The sequence below is a fragment of the Camelus bactrianus genome, chromosome 6 (genome assembly GCF_048773025.1).
Source record: "Camelus bactrianus isolate YW-2024 breed Bactrian camel chromosome 6, ASM4877302v1, whole genome shotgun sequence".
In the NCBI taxonomy this organism is placed as follows: Eukaryota; Metazoa; Chordata; class Mammalia; order Artiodactyla; family Camelidae; genus Camelus; species Camelus bactrianus.
The window spans coordinates 38,625,727-38,653,313 of NC_133544.1; the positions used below are offsets into that span (position 1 = coordinate 38,625,727).

Consider the following 27,587-nt stretch of genomic DNA (forward strand, 5'->3'; position numbering starts at 1 on the left):
CTGAAGTCCTAGCCTGCAGGGTAGCTTTGATTGTTTTGAAAGATTCTGAACCATGAAAAGAGGGATCACAACAATGTGGTTTCCTGCGGGTGGGCCTGCTCAGAACAGCGATCTTTCTGCCCCGAGGGCGCATACATCCTTGAAGAGAGCTGACAGGGCTGCTCGCAGACCCCCGCCCAGGCACTCACACACGGACTGGGCGAGTCTGGTCCCGTTTCTCTCCAGGGGGGCCCTCCTGGGTGCCACCCTCTCTGTAGGATGTTGAGTTATTGTCAAGAGCCCATGAATCTATATTCACAACAAGCACTGTCTTTAGTCTTTCCATTAATACTAATAGAGCACACACTTTGTACCAGGTACTGCAGTGGTCTCTGGCCTTGCTGGTTTTAAGTGATTACTTAAGATACTGTTGTGATTAATAAAACGCATGTTTACCCCAAACTTACTGCACTTAGATGCTTTTGGTTACATATATTAAAAAGCAACTAATACTAAAAGTACAACTACAGCACTCTCATCTGGAAAGGCTGTAAAATTTGGCATTAACAAAAGGTTCTCTTTCTCAAAAAGTTGAACAGTGTCATTGTAGTTCATTATGGGGGTGAGAAGAGGGCACAGAAGTTAATGATGAGCCTATCAGTGAAGACATAAGAACGCCAGCTCACCACTTTTCTGCATGGGAGGCCGCCATTCCAGCCAGCGAGGTGTTCCTCGTTCTCCATAACTTCAAAATCAAGAGAAAGGTTAGGATAATTCCAGGGATTCAAGCCCGAGGAAAGCGTGCCCACTTCTAAATAGGACTTTTACAAGCAAAATCAGTGATGGCTGCTGAATACAAGTATGTCATCACCTCTGAGAGCAGTGAGCTCTAAGGGGGCTGCAGGCCAATTGCAATTAGATTTGCATCTTCTCTTCCCTCCCTCCTCAGCCCCCCACCCTCTCTGGCTGGTCTTCAGAAAAGTGTTGGCAGGTAGCACCAAGCTGGGACAGCTGCCAGGTTTCTAGATGGAGGAGCTGAGCTGCAGCTGTGTTGGCAGAGAAAGGCATGGAGGAGCCAGGGTAAATGAGTTAAGTCCTGATTCTCTGTGGTGATCTGCGGGACGTTTCTAACACATGGGGGCAGCTGCTGGCCACGTCGCATCAGCTGGTACCAGCGCAGCGCTGCAGATAGATAAAAACACTGCAACAGGGACCAAAATGGAAAGAATCACCATACTAGAGCAATGCAGGGAGGGGTAGACCTTGTTCTAAACAAAACCCACACACAAATGACTTTTTAAAAAAATCTCCTTTTTCTTATTGTTTACTGATGATGTTGCAATCCATCTTCAGTCAAGCCGCCGTATTTCAAACAACCATCTTATAATCTTCCTCATCTAAGCCCAAATTGTCAGTATTTTAGGGAGTGGCCAGTTTCCAAGGGCAATATGCCAGGTCTCTACAGAACTAAATAAAATGGAGAATTGGCAAAGTGAAGGCGACAAATGTATATAGTCATCTCTGAGTCTCAGATCCAAAAAGCATTACTCTTTCCTCAAGAAATTAGATGAGTCGTGACTAAGTGATAGAGTAGTGGAGGGGCTTCCAGAATAACCTTAGCCAATCTTTAGAACTTCCTCAGGAGTTAATTTCTGACATAAAATGGATGAAAATATTTAACAAAGAATATGTAAAATTGTTTATGCTTCATACCCTTGTGGCAGGCAGAATAATGCACTACCACCACCAAAATGTTTACATCGTGCTTTATAAATAAGTTAATTTGTGTCATTTTTTAAGAATCCACATGTAAGTGATATCATATGATACTTGTCTTTGACTGACTTCACTTAGTATGATAATCTCTAGGTCCATCCACATTGCTGCAAATGGCAGACATAGAAAACAAACTTATGGTTACCAAAGGGGAGGGATAAATTAGGAGTTTGGGATTTTCAGATACAAACTACTATATATAAAATAAATTAGCAACAAGATCCTACTGTATAGCACAGGAACTCTATTCAATTTCTTGTAGTAACCATAATGAAAAAGAATGTATATATGTATAAATGAATTACTATACTGTACACCAGAAACTAACATATTGTAAATCAACTATACTTCAATAAAAAAAATAAATAAGTAACTAAATAAATACTACCAATCTGGAAAAAAAAATGTCCACATTGTACTCCCCAGCACTTGTGAAAAGTTGCCTTACTTGGCAAAGGGCCTTTGTGATTAGGAGTCTCAAGATGGAGAGAAGATCCTGAATTATCGGGGTGAGCCTGATATAATAAGGGCGCTCATAAAAGCAAAAGGAGGACAGGTCAGTGTCAGTGATGAAATGTGGGAAAGACTGGATTGGTCATTGCTGGCTTTGAACGCGGAAGGGGGTCATAAGCCATGGAATGCAGGCAATTTCTAGAAGCTGGAAAAGACAAGAAAACAGATTCTCTTCTAGGGTCTCCAGGAAGGAGCACAGCTTTACTGACACCTTGACTTTAGCCCAATGAGAGTGAAAGATAATAAGTGTGTTACAAATAATAATATGGTTTTTTAAATGTGTGTTATTTTAAGCCACTAAGCTTGTGGTCATTTGTTATAAGCAATAAGAAACTAATACAATCACAAACAATGTTAGTAGCTAAGAAGTTCTGTATTTCATTTAGAATGAAAGATAGTCTACCCCACTTAGAATACTCTGGCAATATTTAGTTATTAAACAAGTATATATATGAAATACCTCAAGCTTCATAAGATGCTATTTTCTTAGTTCTCAACAGGAGGTATCAAGCTCTAATTACATTCTATAGTTGTGTAAATACGGAACAAGTGGTTTTTACATAACTTAAGGCACACAAAAAATAGATAACAGGCAGAAAGAAACCATTAAGTCCCACATGAGTCACCGCCTTCAGAACTCAACTCCTGTGTCTCACTAGTTCTGGGAATAAGCAAACGTCTGGATAAAGCTTTGTTATTTTCCTCGCCCCTAGGTTTTGAAATACATTGAGATTTAGACTTCAGAAGTGGTTAGTACATCAGTTAAGATCCAGAATTTTGCTGGCAGAAAATGAAGACATGAAATGTCTCTGAAGTTGAAGCTTTCACAAGAAGAAAAGGAATATAGACTCCTCCTACTTGAATCATTCAGGTTAAGCTGCTGTGTCCCAAGGTGCATTTCAGTGGCCTTTTTGGGGGCCAGGTGTGCTAGTCATGTGAAGTGATCTCTGATTTCAAAAGGTTTTGTGATGGGAAAACAATGCACCTATCACTGGCCTCATGTCATAACATAACAACCCAATCTGGTGCTTAGATGGAAGATACGATCCTGAGTCATCATGTAATCCCAGGCCCCCAGTGGGGCCCTGCAATGGTTGGAGAAGTGAAAATAAGCTGGAATTGATAGAGATCAGGACCTGAGGAATGATCCAGCTATAGCGCTGGCCTCTCAGGAGGAGAACCAGCCCCCTAAACGTAAGGAGCTGGGAACATGGGAAGCTTGGATTTCCCCCCCAGGATGGTGTTACTATTCAAGTATTCTAATGAGTGTTGATGATGGCTCTGGATGGAGAGACCATCCCTTGGCCCGTGGATAATAGCAGTGCCTTCTAAGAAGTGAAGGAGTCCATGTGGATTGAAGCAGAACAGCTTCAGGCTGGGGTGAAAGGGAAGTTGGTGTTTACAAAAACAGTATGCAGCTCTGCAGGGAGAAAGCATTCAGCAGACAGAGTTGAACTAAGGGGCTGGGGTTCATGGCAGCTCCAGGCACGGAGGAAAGAGAAGTTCACAAAACAGAACAAAGGCTTCCTGACATGGAACACACACAAAGGGAGTTACTTAAGGAAACTGCAGCTCCTACCAAACTTAACATGATTCTAAATCTCAGGCTTGATGGGTGTGGGACTCTGAATAAACTTCTTTGCTCATTCATACTAGCTTAGGAACTGGTTCTGGATGGACCTTCCAGTTGGAAATCATCAAACCTTGCAGCTGGGCAGAGCTGGCATAGGGGTAGGAGGGGTTTCCAACAGTGCTGGCTTCACCCAAGGAGCTCATTTCATTTGTTCAATAAGAAGCTGCAAGAATTTGAATTTCACATCCTGTCTTTGATCTTAAAGCCCTTGAATTCCTGTCACATGGCCATTTCCCTGGGCCATTCACTTAAGTGAGCCTGAAATTCAAAATGGAAAAAGTTAAAACAAGTCACTGTCTCATTGAATCCCCAGGTTTGGCCTTGCATTTGCTGAGCTCAAAAGTGGAGACAGGCAGCTCAAGAGAGATGAGTCTGAGGATATGAGAGCAAGGATTGGAGGGCACCAAGTGAACTCTTCGAGCTAAATCAGAGCAAATGAGTTAAACAAAAGTGCAGGAGGACAAAAGGTCCAACAGAGAGGAAGAAGTGCACTGTTCAGGGCTCTCTGAAGACTCCGAAAGGAAACCCAGCACTGCAGAGAGGGCCAATAGAGACACAAACATGAGGCCATTAAATTCCTGAGCTCTTCTGAGACCTCAAGCAGCCGAGCTCCCAGGAACAGTACATGTGTCTGCAGACAGGGAGGCAGGAGAGCATGCTGAGAGCCAAGCAATCAATGCTTAGTGTCCTTAGGGTAGAGAGAAGAGGTTTTGGTTCACAGGAAAGACCTTTTAGATTTCAGATCTGATATGTTCCTAAACACAATAGTGGCGAAGTGTACACTTTGGTGGAGCAGAAGCCAGCGTGAGGATTTCCTCATCGTTTCCCATTCTGTGTGGGCTCCTGGAAGGAGGGAAGGAGAATTTGCATTGAGCTGGACTTCATAGCTGATACAGCTGATAAGCAGTCTTCTTGTTAACCTTGGATTCCTGCTGATTCTTCAATTCTCTCTTTTGTTCTTCTCACCGATCCTTAATACAGACCTGACCCACCAGGGGTGGGGAGTGGGGCAGGAGAAAGGGGGAGGTGGGTGCGGAGAAGACATGATGATCCCGTTGTCTGACTGCGAGTGGCCCTTGGGGTGCCCTAGAGCAAACACTGATCTTGAACTTCAAGGGTAGACAGGGCCCGTGGCTCATGTGAGACTTGGCTACTGAATTATTAGGTGATGGGCTGAATAATAGCTCCTTTCTGGGTTTCAGGTTCCCTGCTGGCTGAGCTCAGACTCGGCTGCTGGTCAGACTAAACGTGGTATGGAGCTTTGTAAATGAAAAGCTAGTTATGAAAATGCATGTGGTGATTGTCTCAGGTGGGGCCCCCAGGAAACAGAATTTGAGGTGGAGACTGAATGCAGGTGATTCATTGCGGAGTGCTGTCCGTGGAGGGTGACGGGGCAGGACTGGGCCATGGAAGAAGTGGCCCTGTGATGCAGTCGTCGAAAGGCCTCAGCTAACCCCGCTGTGAGCTTGGGGCTGCAGAGTTGTCCTGAATTGGGGTGAGAGGGCCAGGCTTTTCCATTTCTGCATTGCCATTGAGTGGTTGTTGAGTCAGAGGGTGCCCTGCATCCTGAGGGGTGGCACCCCAACCTCACTGGGTGTCATTTCCCCCAGCTGGCTCCTCTCAGACTTCCTTGTCCTCAACCTTCTTATCTTTCTCCTTCCAGCTCCTGCTCAGCCAAACATTCACCACTGTCTAGGAATCCATCTGTATTCTAACCTCAGACCACTTTTCTTTCTTCCCAAAGTGGATAAGCAGGTGAATCACACAAAGCTCTGCCCATTGTGAGCAGTTCCAGCTTAAGCCTGCATACGGAGCGGACCAACCCACGAAGCAAACTTGACCTTTAGTCTCTGTTGTCAGGTGTTCATCTAGCTGAGGGAGAGGCACCAGTGTACTAGTGGATGACTCGGGGGTCTGAGCTGTTTCCATGCAACTTACTTATGCCCCCTGACCCTGCGGGGTTTGTGTCCATTTCCAGATGCACAGCTTCCATCCCATTTATGGCAGAGAGTGGAAGACTTAATATCGTTCTGGGAAAAGACCATAAATGCATTTTCTTGTCTTTCCAGAGTGACTGTGAACTCTTTCTGATCTTCCTTTCTGATCAGAAAGAAAACACACATGTCCTTATTAATAGCCACAGACCATGTACCAAGGCCGTGTGAATTTGTGGCAGCTAGGATGCTACCTGCAGCACAACATCTGCAGTTGGGGCTACTATTGGCTTAAGTTTGCAGCAGTTGACTCTCATTCTTTAATTCACTCTCTTCAGTTCACTTTCATTCAAGATCTGTCTGGCTTTTGTAGGAGACAGACTGGTTAATGAATGGGAATACCTTGTCAAGGTATCATGTGAATTCTCTATCCATGGCCAGTGTTCCCACCTCCGTAACCTCTCCCTTGTCCAACTTTACTTCCTGCCCCCATTGATCCAGCACTTTCAGGATCCAGTCCTTTCAGTGGTGTCTTGGCTCTGCTCCAGTCCACGTTGGCTCGGTCCTGCAGCAACTCCAGAGTACAGCGCTTTTCTTTGTTAGGAGACCCAGCAATTTCTCAGCTAAATTATGGTGTGACTCGACACTCATCATTTGTCTGTTGGTCAAGAGGAGGGCTGTGAGTGGAGTTTGAGGAGAAGGAGTGTGTTGTCCTGCAAAGCAGAGACCTCTGAACCATCTTCAGGCAACAGAGGACAGAGGAATGGCCACATCTGTGAACCCAGAGGATTCGGAAGAATCTGGGAATTCACATTTTCTGGATATACCTATCCTATGTCTCAAGGCCTTGCACAGCAGAACTTTTGGGGCCAAGAACCCAGCCTTGTCTGAAGCTCTGCTTCATTTATAACGAAGCCCTGGGTCTGGTCCTCAGCTTTTCTTCTGCCTCCCAGCTTCAGAGGAGTCTCTTCTGATGCTGTCACAGAGGCCCTCTGACTTTCACACTTAGCCTTTAGTTCATGATTTATCACTCTGAGAACCAACTTTGCAACGGAAGCAAAGTCCTAGACAGAGATATGCCCACAGAGAGCTTATGAGGATGTGGAAGTGCTCTCAGGGTTGGCACTCATGGGGGAGGAAGGGAAGCAGAACTGGGCAGAGGGAGAAGATACACAGGGATGAGGTCACAACAAATGCCTCAGCTGATCCCGCAGGAAGCTGTGGCCCTGGGATGGCTCTACAGGGTGGTCCCAAATTGGGGTGATGGGCCAGGCCTTTATACCCTGCATCAAACAGTCACCCAGTAAGGGCTGCTGCTTGGAAGAAACCAAGGTGATCTTGAACAAGGTCTTTAGCCCAGAGCAAGTCTCAGAAAAGCACTAACTGCCACCCGACTCCCACCCTGTTGCAAAGAAGTAGGTAACAAGCATGGCCCATCCCTTAGCTGAGAGCTGTTGGCCTCTGGCTTGGAGGGGAGAGGGGAGAACGTGTCCTCCGGGGAATCTGGGTGAGCATCACGACAGCCACGACATCAACCTACCTACTCACATATATAAAGTTTCAGAAACCTTAACTGCACAACAAGGAATTACTTTCAGGTCCTCGGGTGAAGCTTAGTGGTGAAATATGCCTTTGTGAGCCTCAGTTACACAGCACTTAGGTTTTCCAGGGGTCTCAAGTTTCAAAACAAACCAAGACCTTTTTTTCTTTTTTTTTAACCTAGCTAACAAAAGGAGTCCGTTTGGCGTTTGGAGTAGACCACCCCATTGATGGTTCTGCCACTGGTCCTAGAATTTCAGTCCTCTTGTCTACCCTCTTTCTTTTCTGCTTAGACCTAAAAGCCACACCAACTCTCTAAGCAACTCAAAAGGTTAACAGCCTCATGGCTACACACATGTGTTCCCCAGGCCATGCTGGGCCATGCCTTGTCGTCCTGAGCTGCCCAGAGCCATGCACTTTTTGTATTGTGTCAGCAGACAGCGCACTAACTGCCACCCGACTCCCACCCTGTTGCAAAGAAGTAGGTAACAAGCATGGCCCATCCCTTAGCAAGGAAAAGCAGTTGGATTCTGTGCGCTGAAGACAAATTGGCCATAAAGTCTGCAAGCCACGGAGGTTATTTCAGTTACTAAATGATTAAAGTCTCTAATCTCTGGAGCAGTGATAAAGAACACCAGAGAAGGGGGCTGGGTTTTTGATGCTTGGGGAAGGTATAGAACGTCTCTCTTGAGACTCTGCCAGCAGAAGCCCACCCCATCAAAGAAGCACAGATAAGTAAGACATCATTAATAAATCAATGACAGGAAAATGAAAACAGAAGCAGATGAATCAGCCAGTGGATCAGGTCATAGATGAAAAACAGCACATCTGTTGCTACCGTCGGTGCATTAACAAATAAGTCTGCTGGATCAGACAGCCTTCCATACTGATACTTGGAATAATGAAGCTTCAAGAGCGATTAAAGCATAAATCAATTTTTAAATGTACCTTGTACCTCCCCCAAACAGCAGGAGGCATATTTTTCGTTGCTTTGAGTTCTTTTTGGCAGGCAATGGGAGGTGCAGGGATTTAGAAAAAAAATGCTGCTTCATTTTGGCTTTGCTGTGAGGCACAGCACACAGCTAATTTAGTGTTTAGCCTCACACTTTGATTCTTACCAGCTGAAGGCACTGAGCTGTGCTTAATCGATATGTCAAATCCAAGCCAATGCATTGCAGCTCCAACCACCAATATCCACCAGCCTCCTTGTCCAGGACAGCTTGGTTCTAGCTTCTTTACCTCTTTACACAGATACTCATTTACATTTTATTTTGTTTTTATTGAAGAAGTCAGCAAAATGAACAGTTGAGGTAGTAAAGCATTTTTCTCTGTTGAAGCATAATTTCTTCCTCATATCCAATGAAAAAAGTTGCTTCTCCCTAATGGCAAAATGGCCAGGTTTTAGGGCATTAAAGATGGACATGAGCAATTACTTTGGTGAATTGTACATCCATGTCCTAAGGGGGAGAGCGGTACTTTCAACGTCATAATCTTTGATTTAGAGATGTTGGGGCAATAAGGTGAGGCTGAAGGGAGATGGCTCTGGTTGGGAAAGGAGGGATGGGCCAGAAAGGACATAGGGCAACACAATCAAGAAAGGGAACTAAATTTATGTCCAAAATTTCTCTGAAAAGCAGAAAATACTGCAAGCTGGTTAATGAATGAGTTTTTACTGAAGAAGGCAAATGGGGAGGGCATAGGAAGAAAGAAGGACACAGAAAGAAAAAGTAGGAAATAAGATGGTTAGAAATGGTGGGGGCCAGTTTCTCTTCAGTGCACGACCTTCCCTCACATCACACCTCCAAATCAACCAGAGGACAATAGGGCCTCAAGGATATAAACCCTCTTCCCTTCTTGCTCTCCCCCTAGGAACACAGCAGTTCTTTCAGAAGACAAAGAAAAGCCAGGAGAGATACTCTTCTGCTCATCTTCTCACCAAAAACAGACTGCTTTTAGGTCAGCAGACATTATAGTTTCAGTTCATTTAGAACAGCAAGCAATACTCACATTTTGCAAGAAGTTTCCAAAATATTGTAGCAAGTGTGAACTTTCATGCTGATTAATGAGTGACAAGCAAACATGACCATCAAAACTCATACAAACATTTCCAGATGTAAGCACTAAGTTAGAAAGAGATTGTAGGAATTTTTGATCATCATAGGATCTGTCCATTTAAACTTTTCATAATAGGTATAATCAACATCTGATTAGCATATAAGCCAGCTGGAAAATTCCACAGCCACCTGGCAACTTCAAATGAGGGTGTCTGGAAAGTTTAGGGACCAATGATGTCCTGTAAACCAGGGTTTCTCAAACTTTTATGTGCCTACAAGTACCTGGGGATCTTGTGAAAATGCAGATTCTAGGGAAACATTTCTGGAATGGTAGAGACCTCCAAAAATAGACTCCCCCATAAAAACAGTGAAAACACTGGTAAAAATGATCAAAAATCAACTCTTTCAGAAATCTGGAAATTAATGAAAGGTATGCAAAAATCTGAGGAGCATTTATTCAAGAAAAACAGCTGAATCTTTGTAAGAACAGTGAGTTTTATAGTGTTTTAGCTTACCTTTATCCCATTCTCTCCCCAGTTCCACAGCAGTCTGGAAAATGAACAGCCTTACTACCATAGTAGCTGTGAAAAACCAGCAGCCCAGTAGCTATTAGAATGAATTTGGAGCCCCCCAAAAGTCCCACTATTAAACCTGTCTGGCAGCTCCCTGGAAAAGGCTCATTTTCAGGGCTTGTATTTATTTGACCTGACTCAGAGCATGCTTGGTGCCAAAAGCCCTATCCCCAGGGTATTTATGGGAAATAATCAGAAGCAATTGTTTAAAATTCAGCTGCCTTAGGTAGCAATACCAATTTGGGAAAACAAGGAACTGACCAAAAAAAAAAAAAATTGAAAAAGAAACTAGGGGATGAGATGTCCATAATGGGCTTGGAAAAGCTTCAACATATTCCTAGAGAACGGGAAGCCTACGTGTATGTGCAGGGCTGTGCACACACCTAAGAAAGACATGAGAAAGTTCTAACAGCAACTCTGGCTGACCTTGAAGTTTTGCATAAGGAGGACGTAAAGGCTAAGGCAGAGAGGTAAACGGGTTGTGTACCCCAGTGCACACACATCAGCGAAGTTGAGAGATTTATTGGTTCAAGACATTTAAGAAAATCTCTGTCTAATCATTAGTTGGTTATTAAGCTAACTGGGCAGAGATATCATTGGCTGCAGACAACAAAAAACACAGACTTTATAAACTTAGTCCAGGAAAGTCACTAAACAAACAGTAGTAGCAGCAACAACAACAAACAACAAACTCTGGAGTGGGCGGCAGGGGTGGTGGTGGTGGCTGGGAACAGGAATCTGATTTCCAGAGTTGCCACGTTATGTCAGTTAAGGTGTCTAGTTCTTAACAAAGAAGAAGAAATTACAAGGTATGCAAAGAATCGGGAAAAATGGGCTATATGTAGAAAAATAGCAGTCAATTGTAACTATCCCTGTCTCTAATAGGATGTTGGACTTACTGTATAAAAATCTTTAAATCAGCTATTTTAAATATATTCAGAGGACTAAGAAAATTATTTCTAAAGAATTAAAGGAAAGTATGAAAAATATCTCAACAAATAGAGAATATCAACAAAGAGGCAGAAATGATAAAACAGAATCAAACAAATTCTGGACTTGCAGAGTACAATAACTGAAATGAAAAATTCACTGAAAGAACTCAAAGGAAGAGTAAAACTGCCTGAAGGAAGAATCTGTAAACATGAAGATAGGTCAACTGAGATTATCCAGTTTGTGGAACAAAATTTAAAGAATTAAGAAAAATGAACAGAGTCTAAGAGACCTGTGGGTGGCACCAGGCCTACCAACACATGCATAATGAGAGTCCCAGAAGGAGAGGAGAGAGAAGATGAAGCAGAAAAATATTCAAAGAACTAATGTTTTAAAATTCAAATTTGATGAAAAACATTAATCTATACATCCAAGAAACTCAATGAACTTCAAGAAGGACAAGCACGAAGAGACTGACAAAACAGATATGTCAAACTATCGAAAGTTAAAGACAAAAAATTTGAAAGCAGCAAGAGAAAAATGACTCAAGGGATCCTCAAGATTAACAGTTAACTGTTAGAAACTGTGGAGTCCAGAAAGCAGTGAAAAGATATATTCACACCCACTAGGATGGCTATAATCAAAAAGACAGATAATAAGTGTTGATAAGGGTGTGGAGAAATTTGGAGTATAAAGGAGTTGTAGGTACTTTGGAAAACAGATTTGCAATTGCTTAAAAGATTAAACCTAGAGTTACATGTATATATATACTCCTAAGTATATGTATATATCCAAGAGAAATGAAAACATTTGTCATACAAAATTTCATAGATGAATTTGCATAGCAGCATTATTCATAATAGCCCCAAATTGGAAACAACTCAAGTGTCCATCAATTAATGAATGGATAAAATTTTAATATAGTATATCCATACAATGGAGTATTAGTCAGCCATAAAAAAGAATGAAGTAGTGACTTATGCTACATGGATGAACCTTGAAAACGTTAAGCGAACTGAGAAACATCAGTTGCAAAAGACCACTTATTGTATGATTCCATTTATATGAAATGACCAGAATAAGCCAATCTATAGAGTCAGAATGTAAATGTGTGGTTTCCAGGTTTGGAGGGGACTAGGAAGTGACTGATAATGGGTACAGGGTTTCTTTTTCTGGTGATAAAAATGTTCTAAAAGTGGTTGTACCACTTTATGAATATCTAAATGCCTTTGAATTGTATACTATAAATGGGCGACTTACATGGTATGTTAATTATACTTAGTAAAGCTGTTACTTAAAAAAAGAAAAAAAAAAAACCATCCTGATAGGATGAAGGAAAAAAAGTGAAGATGGGAAATGTCTCCAACTAGACTGCCATATTCCTAGTTCTAGTACTAAAGGAAGACAGCAAGATGGATATTTGTGAACAATTATCAGACTCTGCCATGTTTTCCATCCCCACCATACTGTGCTCTCTGACAGCCTTCATGTGTGCAGAACAGGGCAGAAGTCCTCCAAGACATCCTTTTTCAGGACCGGGGAACTATGCTATCCTGTTAGCCAATGTGACCATTTCCCAAAAGGCCCTTGCCCACTCTACTGCAACTCACCCACCACTGAGTTTACCCACTTTTCTGAGATAGACTTCTTTTTATTTAAAATGGAAAGGACACGATCAAATCTAGTGTGACATCTCCTTTAGCCTACAACCAGCATCCTGGCCTATACAAAATTACTCCAAGTTTCTAAGGGCTTCAGCCGGATGCCTATGGATAACTATCTGGTGTAAAACTCTCCATTTCTCACCATCCCACACTCCACATCTTCAATGACCTTTCACCTGAAGGTGAGTTCTTTAGTATTCTTTAGTATCCCATTGGGAGGGCCTCTGGCTTAATCAGTATGTCAGGGACCTTCACCATCACATCATCTCTGGGGCCTAAGAGTTCTTATTTCAGGAAGACCTGAAATCCCTTATTTCCAACAGTGGGTCCTTCTGTAATCCTTGGTACACTTATAGAAGGAAATTTAGTAGGGGTCAAATAAATGCTTGTAACCTATTGATTCATCCTCATCATAGAACTGATGAAAATTGAGTCTAAGAAGAAGTGAAATTGTGCTTAAATTCTACCCTACAGGGTAGTTTAGGGAGTATCAACAGAGTACCTCAGCTTTCCCATTTGTTAAATGATGATGTTATTTTTGAAGGGTTTGAGCATCTTCACATAAATGCTAATACATGGGGAAACGGGTTCAGCACCTGAGTACCTGAAAGTGGCAGGAGCTGACAGAAGAGTTATTCCTCCTTATGGAGACTTCTCTACAGCACAGGGGAGGCTGTTTGTCAGCAAGCTCAGGGGAAGAGCACAGAGAAGGGAAACCAAGAGAGAGACCAGTTCATGACACAACAGACATCCTTCTCCCTATGTACTTTCTCTCTCCCCTTACTCGAGCAACATTAAAGTTCAGTTTCCTTGCTAAGCAGGTTTTTCCAAAGTATTAGGTAACACGGTCAGTAATTGGGATACATTAGTCCATGTTAAAACTCACGAATTCAAGAAGTGGTTGAGTTTTCAAACTAAAGTAAGTGTGGTATATAAAGGTCTTTAGTGATCTTTAACCCAGACCATAATGAGACTCCCTGGGATATAGAAAAACCAGAACAATTCAATAAACTCACGCTGCAGTGTAAAGTCCACTGGCATTCCATATTCCAGCAGATCCATGCCTGGGTGGGCTTTTCTTTTCTCTGCTTCTTGAATTTTTTATTTTACTAATGACCTCTGTACTCATTAGCTGTTGGCACATTACAGGGCGTTTATGAAGTATCAAGGGGATATAGATGTGTCCCATATTTACTCTCTCATTCCTAAGGCTAATGCTCAGGTCTTCCTTCATGCTGGTTCTCTTTCCAGAACATTTTGGTATTTTGGAAACACAATCAGGGCCAGCTTCACAGGAGTATCGCTTGTGCTGTCACACAGGGCTCTGTGCTTAGAAAGACCCCACACTTAGAAGGACCCCACACTTGGAAGGGCCCCACACTTGGTTTAATGTTCTTCTGACATCATCTTGAAATTCCTAATAATTTTTGAACAAGGGACCACAATTTCATCTTGCACTTGACCCTGCAAATTATGTAGCTGGTACAGAACACAATACTTGGGATTTCAGATCTCAGCTTTGATCTTTATTAGCTTTGTGACCTTGGGTGCATTTCTTAATCTCTCTCAATTTCGTTTTCCTCAGTTATTAAAGATAGGAAGAATCATGTCTTTCTCACAAAATTGTTATATAAGAATTAAATGAGATGGAAAACATGCTAGTGCCTGGGACATGGTTCTAATAATTAACGCTTACTAATTGCTTACTCTGAGCCAGGCCCTGTGCCAAATAGTTTTCAAAAATCAGCTACTTCTCACAGCCACGGCTGATAATCAGCCAGCACATGCGGGTTTTCCCTTACAGGTTTTTATAGCCAGTGTCTATTCCCATTGGTCCAGCATCCATTCTGGTTGGTTGGTGTCTGGGCTCACAGTGGTTATCATCACCATTGCTCTGAATGCTCTTTGTGATCAGGTTTGTTTACAAATGAGGAAACTGAGGCACAGACGTATGGAGGACACTGCCCAAGTCCCCACGACTTGTAATTATTAACAGCAAAGCTTTAGTAAAGGCAGAGACTCTAGTGGAAGTGAGGTCTTTTAACTTGAAATTTAATGTTCTTTCCCTCTGGTCCCCAAGTTCCAAGGACTTAATAATGGAGTGTGGGTGATAAAGTACATATAAACCTGGCTACCTGGCAACTGCACAAGGCCATGTGCCCAACCTTACCCACTAAATACATGCCCCTAAGCTGCTTGTAGTTGCCTTCTCAGGTTTCCAGGTCTTTAAGTTTTCCATTATCTGAAGGCTCTTCCCTACTTTGCAGTTTTCATCACTCTTTACCTAATTCCTTATTTACCTTTAAGACTCAGCTGAAGTGCCTCATCCTTCAAGAAGCTTCCTCCTCTGAGCACTCTTAGTAGCTTGTGCATAGCGCTTCTCATATAAATTCTAGTTGCTGGTGTTCTTGTCTGCCTTTCTCCAGACCTGAAAGATCTTTGATGGACAAAGATGGCATATTGCTCATCTGGGTGTCCCCAGCACTTAGGAAAATGTGTCTGACATATAACTGCTGTTCAGTAAGTGCTGTTTTCCAGGGGACACCAAATGCTCTATTTGTTCAAAGGAGAGAGAGAGATGAACTCAACTGATGGACAGAGCCTTCATGGAGGAGGCCATCTGCATGTCAGGTCTTGAAGGATGGGGAAGACTGAAATAAGTAGGATTAGAGATAGAGGCAGGAAATTGGTCTAGACAGAAGGAATAGCTTGAGCAAAAGTGGAAATACAGAAAGGTTTAAACAAAGTTCATCTAGAGAACAGCAGGTAGACCTTTTGGCCTGGAACTTGAAATTTTTATTGAGTAATAAATCCCAAATTCAAATGTTTCTTGGAACCAGGCTTGTAGCATAATAAACAAATGAAACATGGTCCCACATAGCACAATAGGGAGGGGGAGGGACTGTGGCAAACTGGAAAACATGCCTGTTTAAAAGGCAGTGGCTGCTCTTCCATGCCAAACAGTTGTGTGTGGACCTTTCAGTTTTCCCAGAAAATGTGGAAATTCGGATTGTATGTGTGTGTGTTTATGAAATATCTTGAGGATTTTTTTTTGCTTTTTATTTTTAAATAATTTTAGACTTACAGAAAAGCTGAAAAATAGTACAGAGAGTTCATGTATACCCTTCACCCAGCTTTCCCTGATATTAATGACTTACAGACTAACAAGTGTAATGATAACTACTACAAAATTAAGAGTGCTATCAGAGTATTAATTAAACTGTGGTGCTTATTGCATATTCAAATTTTATCAGTTTTTCTCCTAACGCCCTTCTTTTCTATTCCAAGATCCAACATTGCTTCTAGTGATTAGGTTTCTTGGTCTCTTCTAATCTGTGACAGTTCCTCAGTCTTTCCTTGTCATTCACGATCTTGACAGGTTCGGCGGTTACTGGTCAGTTGTTTTGTAGACCTTCTGTCAATTTTTGTTTGATGTTTTCTCTTGGTTAAGGTGAGATGATGCATCTTTGGCCAAAATACCGCAGAAGTGATGTTGTGCCTTTTTTCATTGCCTCATATTAAGGGTGCACGATGTCAGTATGTCTTATTGCTGGTGATGTCCACTTTGATCATTTAGTAAAGGTGGTGTCTGCTGTGTTTTTCCATTGGAAAGTTACCATCTTTTCTTCTATAGGTGATAAATGTTTGGGAGAGACACTCTGGGGCTATGCAAGTGCCCTGTTTCTTCTCAAACTTTTGTCCACTGATTTTAACAACCATTAGTGGATCATGCCCACAGTGATTATTCCTGTGATGTTTGCCTAATGATGATTTTTGTATCCCTCACTCATTCTACTTTTATTAGTTAGAATTATTCTGTAAAGACAAGCTGTTCCTTTCCCCCCATTTACTTATTTATTTAATTATTAAATTTATATCAGTATGGGCTGGTGGATATCATTTTGTCTTGTGGTATAATAGTATAATCTAATACTACCATTATCATTTTGTTGCTCAGATTGCTCATATTTGGCCATTGGGATCTCCTTCACATGGGCTCCTATATCTCTTGGATTTGCCCCCATCCTTTTTTGAGTACTTCCTTCTCTTCTGATACTATATGATCTTCCAGGCTTATCTTGTATTTTTCTTGCCCCAGCCCTGGAATCAACCTCTTCTTCAAGGACCCCCTTTTTTTTTCATTGGAGACTAAATATCTTGGCTTTAAAATGTGGGAAATGAATTCAAACATCTAAAAAAGCATTGTATTGTGGATGCGTGTTTGGTCCATAGTCTTTCACTGTGTGACAGCTGATGCAGAAGCTTGGTTAGCTTAAAGCAGGAGAGGAAAGTTGGAGTCGGGGTAAGAAATTTCCTGAATGTCCAATGAAGAGTTTGGAATTCATGTATCCAGTGATGGGACATGCCATGGGCAGGTTTTGAGGTGCTGTGGGCAGGTTTTGAGTAGAAATGTGACATGCTTAAAGATATATTTTGGGAAGATAAGCAGGAAGACTTACAAAGAGAAGTTTCTAGATGCAGTAAGTTGATTCAATGGAATATTTAAAAGTAAAGTGATAAAAGTCTAAATTAAGGGCTGCTCTCTGCCATCCCCTTGTGCTAGGGACCCTTTCCAACCCATTCCTCCTTACTTCTCAAAGCCTCCTTCTCCAGAAAGTATTTCCTGATCCCCTCCCAGAATTTACCCTTCTTCCTCCATGGATCCCTGGCCCAGGTTGGTTGGTATCCCCTCTCCACGTATTCCATTCTGCCCTGGATGCTGGTGCTTTGTTTGAATGCTTGTCTCGCTCACTTGGTTACTAACGTCTTGTGGACAGGGATGGCCTTAGTTGTCCTTATCCCTTCCCAGTGCCTAACATGGTTCCCCTCACCTAGGAGAGATGCTCAGTTCAGAACTACACTGATATAGGCATCATTTATAATTTGCTTTGGTATTCTGTATAAATAAAAGCAAAATGCAAGGATATATAAATTTCTTTGAAGTCATACAATTTTTCAGTTGAAATTGCACTGCCTGACAAATTACTTCAGCCTAATGTGTGAGGCAGCACACGTGGTTGAGAGCACAGCAGAAGAGCATTAAAGACACACACACACACACACACACAGACACACAATTCTTGAGCCCATAGAGTAAATCTCTTCTTAAAATGAATACTAGTCAGATCTACATTTAATATTGATGGGTTTAATAATAAAAGAATTCTCCTTATGGAGGAGACAAGATCTATCTTCAAAAGCCCATTTGGAAAGTACCTTTTAGGACTACACTAAACCTTTTGAAAGCATGGTCGGGATGCCTTCCCTTTTTGAATGAGAACATTCCTAAAGGCTGCGATAGAAGTGAACTCTGTGACAATCATGTTTCCTCTTTAGAGTTGTATTGTTACAGAGATAGCTTTCTCCTCAAACTATGATTAAAAGCTATGCTTCAAGTGCAGAAAACATTTAAAAATCAAATTTCACCCCCCCTTCTGTTTGAAGAGATTGATAATAGTCAGTAAGGCAATTACTCTACATAAAATATAGTTCTGCGATATTTGGCAAGAAGACAGCATGAAGGCTTCTGGCCTCTACCAGCCTCCTGTCCTGGACTCCTCCTGGATTTGCCAGCCTCCCTTCTGGTAGCAGCTACCTCTGTGACAGTTGACACCTTGAGACAGATAGGAAGAGAGGGAAGAAGACAGGGAGGAGGAAGGCTCTGAGGACAGCAGCTATTGACTGTTTCCCGTCCAGGAGGCAGCAGCCGCCAGCCAGCACAGCATCAGGGGGAGAGGCAGGACTATAAAGGAAGGGCAAGTCGAAGAATGCAGAGCAAGGAAAATGCCAAAGAACAGGAGTACAGATGTGAGACCTATGAAGAAAGTAGACCTCAGCAATCGGGGGACTGGCGGGGGTGGGCAGAGGAGATGATTCAAGTGTGCCACCGAAGCATCCCACCCCAGAGACTGGAGTGGGATAACATGTTGTCAGACTAACCAGAGTCCCCTCATCCTGCTCCTTATTGCAGTGACTTCCCCTCTCCCCTGCCTCCTAAGTCAGCTGCATTCATTTGGATCAGGAGCACCATTCGTTGGACCCGGAGAAGGGAAAGAATGGGAAAAAACAAGGAAGTTGACTCTCTGCTTTTGAATTCCTCAGTACATATCTAAACTTATACTGGAGACCATTGCTTTGAGATCCCAGCCTCGTTTATTCAGAGCCAAGTTCCTGGCACAGAGAATAGATTTTTAAGAATATAGTACTTAAAGAGGTCCAGGCAGTGTGGTGCAGGAACGATACAGGAGGAAAGATGGAAACAAAAGAGGCTTTTCACAGCCTCTGACTCTCCTGCACACACACAGGAGGAAGTTTGTCTTACTCCTCGGAGTATCAAAGGAGTGATGGAAATGGGGTGGAGGGGGCAATGGATCCAAAGGGGCTTTCAGATGGGATGAAGGCTAAAGAGTGTGTGGGCATGATAACCTGATGCCAAAGAGGGACCGAAGACATTGGGCTATAACCAGAGGCCATCTGGTGTGATGTCAGAAGCCCAGATGGTACAAGCTACATCTCAGCAAACACCAAGCCACTCCTTCCCCCTGCCTAGTGGCCCCAGCCTGCCCCCACCTTAGAATGTCTGTGGAGAAGGGGAAACAGGGACCTCAATACACTCAGTCTGTAAAAATAAAGTAAGTTATGTTTTAGCACGCTTGATAACTTGGATTTTAAAAACCTTACCTGCTACATAATTACGAAGCTAAATTAATGCAAATATATTAAACTTACACGTATGAGGTTAATTGTGTGTCAAAATTCAGACTTTGTCGGGGAGAGTACAGCTCAGTGGTAGAGTGTGTGATTAGAATGCACAAAGCCCTGGGTTCAATCCCCAGTACCTCCATTAAAATTAATAACCTAATTACCAGCCCCCTCCCCCCAATTCAGACTTCTGGAGCATGAAAGGCAGTCAAGCTCTCTTGAAGGTCAGTAGAACCTTATCTTTTTACTCTGTGTATATGTTTCTAATCAAGAAGGCCCCCCACCCCTCACCTCAGTTAATCTTATTTAGTTTGTTCCCACATGTTGGGTCATGAATAATTAGATAAGAACATTTTTTTTTTAGCCTTGTATAGATATTTAGAAGTCCGCATCATCTCAGGTCAAGCCTCAAATGAAAGGAAGGTAGAAGTAATGTAATTATAGTGACTTCAAAGCAGACGGCTGCTTTCTGGAGGGAAATGGTGCATAAAACACACAAACAATGAAAGACGTGAGAGAGAAATTCTCCGTGGCAGTCATGGCTAGAAAATTAACACAGAGTGCCCAGTTTCCAGAACTGGCACAATTGTAAAGCATTAGTGAAAACCAGGCACACCTGCCACCCTGATGAGGCCTCCTGCTTGGACTTGGAGGAGGAAGGACGTGGGATGGGGTGCAGGGATGCATCATTCTGTAAGCAGTACATACAAATCTCAGTTCACAAACACAGTTGTGGACAAAGTAAGTTTGTTTTTCTGTAAATGAAGTTAATACTTAAAATAAACCTTAAAATAAATACTTAAAATAAACTTCCAGGCAGTAGAAATGTTAACTTCAGTTCTTCCAGAGTTTCTGGCCTTTCTTTGTGATTGCCTCTAAGTCTGAGGCTATCTTGCCCATGAATGACGGTTAGGGGCATGGGGAGCACATCACACGAGCTGGCATCATTCTTCACTAACACAAGTGCTTAGATGGGATGTGGACACCTGCTGGGCACTGCTAAGTCACCCCTTACCGGCCATATCACAGCATTGTTGGTTGGGCTCTGGGTCAGATAACTCTCAGGACTCTCTGGGGCACGCAGGATAACCCTGATGCTTCCATGCCATTCTGGGATGACAGGGCACTTGGGAGGGCCATCCACAGCCATCCATCACTTCCATGGAACCCTTGAGTACAAAAGAATCATTCCACTTCCCCAGCACTCCCCCGACCCCTTCCATTCACAGGTCTACTCTGAGGTTCCTTCAAACTCACCTGCCAGGACAGAGTAGACCACTACACTTCTCTGGGTTCTTGCCTTCTTCCAAGAGTCTCCCTGGGAAAGTAACACAGGTTTCCTTTATATTGCTGTTCCCAAATGTATCCAGAGTTTCTGCTTTGGAACATTCTCTCTGCTTCATCCCAGGAAAGGATCGGAGTGCAGACCTTTTTCATCAAGGACTTATCACCATCTAACCTTTTCTCTCATAACTTCGAGTGTTTTCCTGGTTGGTGGAAGGAGGTGTGGGACACTTTAGCCTAGAGGGGGAGCAGTGTGGATTGGGGAGGTTTCTTTGTTATTACTCATCACTTTCTCTCCCCCATCTATTGTACATGCTTCACTTGTTTTCTGTTCTCTTGATGCCAAGATGTTAAAAACTAAAAAGTTAATAATTGACCTCTTTTGTGTTATTTGCTTTCTGAAGAGTCATATCTTCCCAGAAGCAGTGATGCTGACTGATTCATTGGAAGAAGGATGACAAGGTTAAAGGAGAGGTGGAAACCTGTGTATAGCATCCCTTGCTATCTGAGGGGGACTGGTTCTAGGACCCCCGCAGATACCAAAATCTATGGTGCTGAAGTCCATCATATAAAATGGCCCTTATATAGTACCTGCACATAACTACACACGTCTTCCCATATACTTTGTCATCTCTGGGAAACTTATAACACCTAATACAATGTGAATGCTATGTGAATGGTCACCATCATGCAGAAAATTCAAATTTTGCTTTTTGGAACTTTCTGGGATATTTTTCAAATATTTTCGATCCCCGGGTGGTTGAGCGCACATATGCAGAACCCACAGATAGGGAGGGCCCTCTGCAGTTCTGTGTTCCAGCCACATAAGTACTACGCTGTTTCCCCAGCCCAGTCCTGTCTAAGAGTAGTCACAGCCTATGATGCATGCTGGGAAGACATCAAACGACATGTGTAAGGACTTAGCAGCTGGATTAACTGACGGGTCGGCTCAGGTCATCTTCCTTAGATGCTTTGGTTCATTCTCTGGTCTTTTTCTCACAGAGGCTCCGGTTAGTGTATTTAGAGACGATGACTCTATGAATCAGAGGTCATACGAAAATGAGTTCAGTCTTTCTCTTGTCTCCTCCCACCTTGCTTCTTCTGCTTTCCCTCTTGCCACCTCTCCGCTTTTCTTAGTCCACTCTGCTCAGATGACCCTCCCTCCCCAACAGCAAGTCCAAAGGACGTGATTCCAGAATCCTTGCAGGAGACGATTGTCTACCTCATTACTAAAGCCACTGTGTGTCTTGCTTAAATCTGTGGCCCCAGCATCCCATCCAGATGGCACCTCCCTTCACCTTCAATCACGTTCAGATGTGAATGATGAATTACATGGTGACACTAGTCATTAGAGACTAGCTCACTTTCAAAAACATTTGACCCCAGCTGAGAACTGTTTAAATGTGATGAGGATTTAAACAAATACAAATATACAATTTAGGGTGTGTCAAAGAGTCACCATGGAACTAATAATACATAGAATGAAATGGTCAAGGGGAAGCCTGGGTGAAACCCAATAGGGTTTATAAGGTTAAGTCAGAGCTGGGAAACCTTGATTACCACGCTGAGGTGGGAGGGTCAGCTGTCAGCAGGCGTGGACTTGGAGTCCCACTCTGAGGCACAGGGGTGTGACTGGGAGTTTGGGGTGTGGAGTTGGGGTGGGGGCAGGAGAAGAACAGAATGTTGGAGTGTCTTCCAGTCTGGAGCCTTGACAATTGGCAGCTGGAGCAGAAACAGTGAGCTTAAGAGAGACGCTGGCCAAAAAGCTGTGTCTTCCCAGTTGACAGAGATTTAAATCAGACTTTGCCCTGCTCTTAAAGGATCCCCTCTTCTGTGTTGGGTAAACTTTAAGAAGTGGTCTTCTGCAAAAACAAGAATCCTTTATCTGGCTTAAATAATTCTTGGATTAAGGACCACTCTCTACTCATAATCATCTCAGTTATTTTTTATGAAAGAGGGAGAATAACAACAAAAACACATGCTTGCTTCAGCAGCACATATACTAAAATCGTAACAAAAACAGAAATATGTATTAAAAAACTGGATCTTTCATTGAACACTTGTGAATAATGATTACAGTCAATCGCCCTTAATTGAAAACCAGAGATTTGAACTGAAATTACAGTAAAATCTGGAATCCTTACTTACATAGCAGATGTACCTTTCCAGTCATGTTTAGCTGAACTAATTGGGAGATGACAATCTGGCAGGTCTCCGAGCACAAGAGACTTTGAGCTTGGAATCAAAAATTTAGACTATCTACAAAGTGAATAATCAGGAATTTTCCATGTATTAAGATCATTATCCTTCAGATTAAGGGCTCTACATAGAATACACAAAAAAATTACTAATATTAAAAGCTGCTGAAGAAATTTTCATAATTTTATTGAAAGCAGAGACTTGATCAGTATCTAGGGAGCTTGTTTTATCTTGTGTCATCATTTCTTCTCTTGGCCCAGTGACACATCTTTTAAAGAACAGAATGAAGCTTCCTTGGTACAGGCAGCCCACTACCTGCAATCACTGTGGAAATGATCAGTGAGGCTTTGGTGGGGGATCCAGTTTGGATTAGCCAAGACCCAAGTTGAGCCATAGTCAGATGGCCAAGTAGAGCATATACATCTTCAAATAATCAGTGCTTCTAGAACCTGGTCAAGATACTCTTCCTTTTATAAAGCTTTAAACACACACACACACACACACACACACACACACACACACACACATACACACACACAAAGACAATCCTAGCTAGAAATGGAAAAGAAAAGAGAAAGAAACCATGAGACTGTAGTTCTAAATTTTGAGCATAAAAACCTGGGTGAGCATAAGACTCACCAGAGCCCTTGTAAACATGCACATTCCTGCTCCCTGTTTTCAAAGCGTCTGATTCAGTGGATCTGCAGTAGGCCCTGAGAATCTGGGTCTGATGCAGGTGCTACGCCAGCTGTGGACTGGATGCCAAATGCAAACTCCTGTGGTTCAGGCTGGAGGGGAGAGAAGAGGCTGTTGAAACCTCAGGACTCATAAGCCAATACTGCCATGGTTCTGCCCACCCAGGCAACTAGGCTTTGATCAGGGCTTTGGCAACATTGTCTATCTGGAAGAAAACAAACAAACAAACAAAGAAAAAGAAAGACTCCCAGGTACAGAGAACAAACCTGCGGTTATCAGCATGGAGAGGAAAGGAGGAAAGCAGGGAGGGGAGAAACAGGGGTAGGGGATTAAGAGGTACAGACTACTGTGTGTAAAATAAATAAGCTACAAGGTTATATTGTGCAGCACAGGGAACATAGCCAATATTTTATAATAACTATAAATGGAGTGTAACCTTTAAAAATTGTGAGTCACTATGTTGTATACCTGCAGCTTTTATAATATTGTAAATCAACTGTACCTCAATTTAAAAAAAAAAGAAATAGCTAACTATATATTTTTTAAAAAGAAAAAGAATGAACTGTTTTTGTAGCTAAGTGGGCAGTGGCAGTGATATTGTCCACCCAGAGCTGTGTCAGGGGAAGGAAAAGAAAAGCTCATGATCACAAGTGTGGGGTCTGCATTTCCAGACATCACCCCAGAACTGAGAAATCAGCGTCCCCTGACAAACATCAGCAAACTCAGCTGAATCTGAGCCCTTCATTCTGGTTTGTCTTGCCTCCTCCTGTATCTTTCCCACGTGAGCCCAATTTATATTTCCTTTAAACCAGAGGCTTTTATAATTCAGAGCTGAGTGGAAGAGCTCTTTGGGTGAGCAAAGAAAGTACTATTTTTGGATCCTGTTTATTTTATAACTTTGCATATAAAGAGTAGGCCACTAGAAACACAAATGGTCTACTTTTTATCTATTGTCTTCCTTGCAACAGAATTCATATGAAAGCTAGAGCAATATTAAAATCACCAAGTACTGGGCACAACTATCAGGCAGGGTGAAGTGGCAGAAACACTCCACCAACACATGCATGGGCCATGGCACGAACACATCACACCACACACCCTCAAACTAGCCTAAGTTGCTTTTAAAAATACACTGTTTTGTTGTTGTTGTTGTTGTTGTTGTCTTCCCTCACACACATTCTCCTGTTCTCTAGCTGCTGACTTTGGTCTGGAGTCCACTTTTTGATTTGGTCGGGATCCTAAGGAGCCTACCAACCCCAGATGGTCAGATCCAATCCTGTGAGATGCCACTCAGTGCAGGAACTCGGTCTCAACACAAACAAAAGAGAAGCGAGTTGCGGGTGAGTGAGCCACACCTGCTGATGTCTCTGCGGGCTAACTGAAGTGGGGTTCAGGCCCAAGACCTTGGGATGTACAGATTGGCTAAATGAACATCAATTTGTCTACCAAAGTGCCTCTGCGTTACAAGTGAGTAAGAGCGAGTTGTCTTGGGATCTGAGTTATTTGGCTTTAAACTTGGCTAACAGTACCATTAACTATTGATCTGTTAATTTATGATGGTTGAGAACAAGACTTTGATGGAAGCGACTAGAGCCTTGACTAGGAAATCAGTAAGTCTTTTATAAAACAACATGACCCATGTATTATACATGTGCTCATTGGCAAGATTTCATCAGGGGTATTTCTCAGTCGGATTTGGATTCACCAACTATTCATAATATTGAAAATCTCCTGTTAAACCCAGGCTATTTAAATTTCTAATTATCTGACCATTATATATTACCTTAATACTGCTGACTCAGTACTCTGTGACTCTCTAATGTGCTAATAAAAAGAGAGTGTGAATTATTTTCATATGTTCCCTTTTCAGGGAGATGAATCAGAGACTCTTGCTCTAATGTTTATGTTCAAAGTTTATTTCAAACCCGAAGTAACTGAAAACATTTCTCTATATGGAAGACCTAATGAAAATGTTCTTATGCTAGAGCAGGCACATGGGTAAACTTAATGCGGCAGAGGGTGGGGGACCACAGCGGCTGAAACTGGGAAAGTAGGAGCAAGCAGGGAGGGATGTTATATGTGCTTCTGTCCGGCAGGTCCGTAGTGCATGTCTGCTCCCTCTCAGCCTTTCCTTCACTTTCAAAAGTCTTATTTTCCTTTCACTTACCAGACTTCCTGTCTCCATGTTGAGAGATAGTCCTCCCCAAGGTCTTGTTTTCTATATACAAACAGTCCTGAAAGATCAGCTTCTGTCATTACCATATTTTGGATAGAAGCCCATCCCACTGGACTCAAGACACTTCACAGGTCTGCGGAATATTTATATGAACAGGAGCTGCAGGATTCCTTCCCAACGTGACCTTAACTGTTCCCTCAATGCCACCCCCTGCTCCGTCCAGCCTGCAAATTATCCTCTTCTGTGGACCGCTGATCTTTGAAAAATCTTTCTAGATAATTTAGAAAAAAAAACCCACACAAATTATTAACAAACTTATGAATAATAAGCATGTGATCACATCAGTAATTAAAGAACAGTAAATTCAAACAACATTAAGATGCTATTTTTATGTGTGAATTAATTTGTGAAAGGTTGTTTAGTAATTATAATGCTGGTGTTCCCATTAAAATGCTTTTAGGCTACAGTAACAAAACAACCAAATCAAACTTCTTAAATAACATGTAAAATATATGATTTCAAGTGAAAATAAGTACTAAGGAAGAGTGGCTCCTGGGTTGATTAATTCATGGTTTCCATAGCATCATCAAATGCCCGTCCTTCACTGGTTTTGTCCCTAGGCTGGCATGGTTCAAGTTGTTACATGCAGACATGACAATGTCCAGTGAAAGAACAAAGACTGTTTTTACCTTGTTTTTTGATAATGAATTTTATTTAAGAAGAAATAGTGAAGATGAATTATTTCTTGGGAAACCTGTGTATCTAAGGACACTATGCTTTTTTTTTTAATTGAGGTATAGTCAGTTATAATGTGTCAATTTCTGATGTACAGCATGTTTCAGTCATACACATATACATACATATATTTGTTTTCAAATTCTTTTTCATAATAGGTTATTACAAGATATTGAATATAATTCCCTGTGCTATACAGAAGAAATTTGTTTCTTATTTATTTCATATATAGTAGTTAGTATTTGCACATCTCGAACTCCCAACTTATCCCTTCCCACCCCTTTTCCCCTGGTAACCATAAATTTTTTCACTATAAAAGAATTATTGAAGTATAGTTGATTTACAATGTTGTGTTAGTTTCAGGAGTATAGCAAAGGGATTCAGATATATGTATATATATTCTTTTCCATTATAGGTTATTACAAGATACTGAATGTTGTTCCCTGTGCAATACAGTAGGTCCTTGTTGTTTGCCTATTTTATATATAGTGTGTGTATCTGCTAATCCCAGATTCCTAATTTATCCCCTCTCCCTTACATTTCCCCTTTGGTAACCATAAGTTTATTTTCCATGTCCATGAATCTGTTTCTGTTTTGTAAATAAGTTTATTTGTATCTTTTTTTTTTTTTAAGATTCCACATATAAGTGAAATCCTACAACATTTGTCCTTCTCTGTCTGACTTAACTTCACTTAGTATGATCATCTCTAGGTCCATAAATGTCACTGCAAATAAGAATGAAAAACAGTTACCCAGTAAACCTCACATCTCATCTTAGCCAGGACTGGGTCGTATGCCTACTTCTAGCCCAATCACTGGCAAGAGAAATGAGATGACCAAGACTGGTTTAGACTAACCCAGATTTACTCTCAGAGAAAGCTTGGACACCTGGACCAACCAAGGCTCCATCAACAGGGAAGAAGGGACAGTAATGGTTCTCGGGCAGGCAACCTGTGGTGTTTGCTTTGGCTCCCAAGGGTTCAGTGAGACAGGCCACACACATGGCTCGCAGGCATTGTGGAGAGAAGTTTGGCACATAAACCAAGACTCTTAAAAATGTCCTTACACTTTGACATAGTAATTTCACTTCTAGGAACAAAGCCCGTGGAAAGTGTACCAAAATATAGATAAAGTATGCATAAAGATGTTCACTGCAGCACCCTTTATAATAGAGAAAAGAAAGAACAACAGCAAAACCCAA

General features: G+C 42.1%; 1 long non-coding RNA gene across 5 annotated transcripts in view; it reads left to right on the forward strand.

Moving 5' to 3' along the window:
* The window catches only part of LOC105074608 (uncharacterized), a 202,424-nt gene that overhangs the window by 97,591 nt on the left and 77,246 nt on the right, over window positions 1–27,587 (forward strand). For 2 of the 5 annotated variants that reach the window (XR_012507513.1, XR_012507515.1), the window contains exon 3: window positions 24,669–24,942. The exons of 1 other annotated variant lie outside the window; for it this stretch is intronic. This is a non-coding gene — a long non-coding RNA (uncharacterized LOC105074608). The remainder of the gene's footprint in view (window positions 1–24,668; window positions 24,943–27,587) is intronic. 2 more of the 5 variants (XR_012507514.1, XR_012507516.1) reach the window with 1 other exon arrangement.